Source organism: Cryptomeria japonica, chromosome 3 (genome assembly GCF_030272615.1).
Source record: "Cryptomeria japonica chromosome 3, Sugi_1.0, whole genome shotgun sequence".
Lineage (NCBI taxonomy): Eukaryota > Viridiplantae > Streptophyta > Pinopsida > Cupressales > Cupressaceae > Cryptomeria > Cryptomeria japonica.
In genome coordinates this window covers 764,380,256-764,385,588 of record NC_081407.1, presented here as the reverse complement: position 1 = coordinate 764,385,588, position 5,333 = coordinate 764,380,256, and positions in this window count along the sequence as shown.

Sequence of the window (5,333 nt, the reverse complement as noted above, 5' to 3'; positions counted from 1 at the left end):
CTTCTTCTTTCAACTCTTCATTCAAGAATGTTGATTTCACATCCATCTGATAAACTTTGAAATCCTTAAAAGCTACAAAATCCAAAAACATCCCAATTTCTTCCATCCTAGCAATTGGGGCATATGTCTCATCAAAATAAATAACTTGAATTTGAGTATAACCTTTGCGACCCAGCCTTGTTTTATTTCTCAAAATCTTTCCATCTTCATCCAACTTGTATCAGAATACCCACTTAGTTCCAATCACATTGTTGTTTGTCAGTCTGTTAACTAATTCCCATGTCTGATTCTTCTCAACCTAATCTAGCTCCTCACTCATTTTCTTCACCCAATTCTAATCATTGAAAGCTTCTTCTACTATTTTTTGTTTTGTCTCTAAAAGTAAACACAGTAGAACTTGTTCTTGAGCTTCTTTGCTTCTTGTGATGATACCTTTGTTCTTATCTCCAATAATCTGATGATTCTTCTAAATATATCTTAGGGTCCTAGATGTAGATGCCAAAGCTTCCTGAGCTTCCTTTTCTTCTTCTCCTTCTCTAGGTCTTCTCTTCCCTTTTTCTACCATCTCGTTCATTACTTGCCAATTTGTCAGACTCTTTAGAGGTATCTTCATCAACCATCTGTTAGTATTAACTGGTGACTGAGAGTGGGTGAATCAATCGAAATAATTTACTCACAATTGAAACTTTCCAACTGACTGGTCTACAACTATCCTTCCAAATTATCTTAAACATTGCATTAATCATGAAAGAAGAGAAAATCAAAGAAAAGATATTTGCATGCACAAATAAGTATCACATAACACTAGAAATTATATGTGGAAACCCTCAGTTAGAGGGAGAAAACCACATTGGGGATAACCCACAATCTCTTTTACTGCAATGAAAAAGAGTGCCCTATTAAAAGCTTACAACCAGTTCTTTCTGAGAACATCACCCTGTTAGAAATGACTAGTATCTGGTTAAGAATACCTTAGAACTTGTTAAAGCTCACCCTGCTAGAGGATTTTACAACTTCATAGTTGAAGTGACTCGGTTAAGATATTTTACAAAAAGAACCAATTAAGGTTCACCCTGTTAAGGGATTTACAATGCTGTAATTTTTAGAAGGCAACAAAGATGATTGATCTATCTAATGACACTACCTTTGTCTCATAGATCTACTTTGCATGCTTTGTTCTTCTGATTGGTGTCAACTTCATCGATTCATACCTCTATCTACTGCACTCTATTTTGTTCGCCTTGTTAAAATTCACATAGATATTTTTCTCACACTCCCAATCATAATAACCAGAATGAAAGATGTGAATATATTAGCCTTTGGTTCTGGTGCCAACTTTCCCTCCAAAAAACAAATTCAAAAATTTGTTATCGTGCCTCAAATTTCTCTCCAAAAATGATTCTGATAATATCGGTCAAGACAACAATTCATGCTGAAAATCTCGCTCGTTGAATAGGGAAGACTGCCAGTTCAACAGGATGTTTCTAATTCTGTCGGTTGAGACTCCTATATTGCCAATTGTTGCCTATGTACTGGTCCAATTATGCCTAACCAGTTAGCTCCTGTATATCGATCTACTTTCTACTTAGTCGATTAACCCCTGTATACCAGTCTACTCACTGCTTAGCCGATTAACCCCTGTATATCGGTCTACTCACTGCCGATAGGAGTAAAGACCCTTGTTCTTCACCAGTTACCCTTTACTCTTTTACTGATGGACTATAGAGACTTATAAGCTAATGTTGCCTACAATGACAACCATTTCACTAGTAATAAAAAATGCATCATAATGCCAAAAAACCCCCCCTTTGGCATTGGTGGCAAACACTGCAAAATAGTCATGTATGTCGGTTCTAATCCCTTGTTTATGTTCCTCATGTATATATAAACCCCCCCTTTTGACATCAATGGCAAATAATATACAAAAGAATTCATGAAAGTAAAGCAAAAATCTCTTTGAAATTTTCCTTAGTAGCTTGCAAAGAGGATTTCCATGAAAGCTTCACATGTTTCATGGTGTTGAAGTGTCCATGCAAAATTATAACAAAATCCCTCATATCATCTACTGTCTTACAATTAGGTGCACTTATGAGGCTTTTTGCTTCTTTGGCATTCCTTTGCATGAAATCAATTATCAGTGTAAGCTAGCACTATAGCTCTAACAAATTAAGAGCTCGTTTATTCTCTTCCTCTTTTAACTTTTTGATTTCATGAGTTAATTGTTTGACCTTTCCACTAAAGGTTGTTGCAGAGCTTGTAAGAGGATCAAAAGAACCTATTAGATCTTGGATTTCCCTTTAAGTCTGAGCTCTTTTATCTTCAAGATCTTTGATTAAATCGGTGAAGCTTGATGATTTGACCAATAATTGGCCAACTTCCTATAGTATAGATTTGACCTCTTTAGTGCTAGTGGAGATAGTAACTTTGCCAGCAAATATTTGTTCCATTAATTTTCACCTCTCCTTGTTTGATACTATCTAACTACAACCTTCTCCAGATCAGTTGCCTCTAAACCGATTACTTTGACAAGACTACCCAGTTGATCAGTGATGGGTATGTCCTCATCAATAGCATTGTCAAGAATAATCATATAGGATTACCTTTGGAGTAGTAAGAATCCTGGCCTTCTTCCTTTTACCCCTCCATTTGGCTCTCTCTGCCTGAATTTTCAGTTTTTTTGACATCTTCATCATTTATTTAGGGGTGAGCTTTTTGATGTTGATGAGGAATTCTTCTTCTTCTTCTTCTTCACTTTTTTCATCTCCTTTAGTTTTTCCTTCAAAATCTAACTTTCTTTTGGTGGAGGGAGTTCCCAACTCCTTCTCCTCCTTCTTCTCTTCTTCTTTCTACTCTACTTCCTTCTTCTTTTCATTCTTCTCCTCATCCTTATTCTCATCTTCCTTCTTTTCTCCTTCCTCTACACCTTTTTCTAACAAAAGAGGTTCATTGTCAGTAGGATTTATTGTTACCAAATTTCTATGAGGTTTATCCTCATAAGGTATATCTTCAATTATGACTTCATCTTCACCGAGATGCTTAGTTTTATCGGCTCTATTTACTAGTGTAACATCAATATCAAAAGTTTCAACAATTAATTTTTGTTTGACTGGTTGCTCAACATCCTTTTTCAAATTAGGAATATCTGACACAACATTACCTATTATATCAACAACTGTGAAAATATCAAAACCTTCAGTAGAGTCTTTGTCTTTACCTTTCCCTTTGTCAAGGGTAGGTGCACCTTGGTTATGTTTTGTTCCCTTTGCTATTTCTTCTTTGTCTTCTTTTTGTTGGCTCAATATTTTTCTCCATAAGGAAACACCCTCATCATGCACACCTTGGACATCTCCTATGGCCACTCTCCCTGTCCTGTTCTTTATTCTGAAGCATTGAATGTATGCTTGTGCCACTATAGATGCTTGATTGTAATCAAGATTATGTTGCACTTCCATGAGTGATTTTATCCTGTACTCTTTCTCAATAGCTAAAGTTGGTTTCCATCTCCCTTCAATTTGATTTTGCAAGTCTGATGGAATTAATCCATATAGTTCACTGGGAGTTCTGCACAACTTATGCATGTTATAGATAAGTGCTTCTTCAATTTTTCTTTTGTCCTCCTTGTTGTAGAGGGGATATTTTCTCCCAACACTAGATAGACCTCCATAATCTTTAATCCCATGGACCAATTCATCGAGTAGATGGAACTACATTTCTACCACTTCTTCTGACTTCTTTTATTTCCACATCAGATTGCATGTCAATGTTATCACCCTCCTTTTCATTCTTCTTGTGATCCTTTTTAGCCTTTTGTGTCAACTATCCCTTCACTCTTTTTATTTCTTGCATATGTCACTCCTACTAGTCTACCTTTACCTTGGGAAGATGCAAGAGTATCTGAGTCATTTTCTTTTGTGTATACTCTGTTAGGATTCCCAAAGATACTAAGAGGGGGGAGGGTGAATCAGTATCTAACCGGTTAATGGATTTTTTGAACTTATTAAGTAAATTGCATTCCAAAATAGTGTACCAGTAAACAAGAATTAATGCAGTAAATAAGAACAATAACCACAACATAGAAAGCACACCATAACACAATATTTTTGGCAAGGAAACCTGGTGTGGGAAAGACCTTGGTGGGATTTGTGATCCACAATATTCACTCACTGGCCAATAAATGAATATTACTTACAATAGGGGCCTGCACATGCAGGAAGGCCAATTGCCTAAAGCTCACTACTTAATTACAAAAAGGAAGTCACACTGAATTACAAAATGGATTATGCAAATCCATTATCATGTACTGCTTCGGTTTAGCATTTGCTATGCCAGGTTCAATACCGGTTTAAGCTCTTACAATAACCATAAACCTTACTTCAATATTCGCTCATCATATCCATCTATCATATCCTTACTTACTTACACAAATGATCCTACAAGATCTCATACTTATATATGAGTCTTATTTTAATATGCCATGTCAGCTTACAAAAACATATTACAATTAAATACATTAAGCAATAAATAAAATCCTATCAGCTTGGGTGTCGGTAATCATCTTTGCCACTGCCGGTAAACTATCTGTCGATGTAGAGTTTATCGGTGTTGGTGTTTGCCGATGTCATAAGATTGCAAGGTTTCCATAAATGACAATACCTTCAATCACCTACAATTTCTCATTGGAGTGTGCATTTTCGAACAATCTCCCCCTTTGGCATTGATGGCAACACTCATGAGAAAAAGTCAAAATTGTATCCAAAATGTGTTGTCCAAAAGTCTTACCAAAACTATGTGTTCCAAAATTGTGTGCTCCCCTGAGTAGATGATCTCTTCTGTCATTTATTTTTCTCATCTCCACTACTCCCCCTTTGACATCAATGACAAAGGTTGTCAAAAATGTCAACTGATTGTAGTTCTCAGCTAGATCCTTGTAACCAGTGGATTGCAATCTGATATAGATATGCTAGTGCAAAATTTAGGCTATTAGTGAACCTTTCACTATCCTTCAATGCTTCTTCTATCCTTTGGATGGTACTGGTGATTATGTGCATTTTCTATTCTGGTGTCTTAAGTCTTGGAACAAGTGCCTCAGAAATCACTTTTCTCAAAGAGATGAGGATGTCTAGTTTCAGACCTAATCTACATTTGAGTTCCTTAGCCTTAAACTTTAATCTGTCCTTATCTTTTTAAAAATTTTCAATTTTCTCTTCAAAGCTTGCAATTTCCTACTCTATTACTGATATGGGTTCTGATGAACCTATGAGATTATCAGCAATATCATTTATTTCCTTTTGTGCTCTCCTGGTCTATTTATCTATGTCCTTTGTTAAAATGTT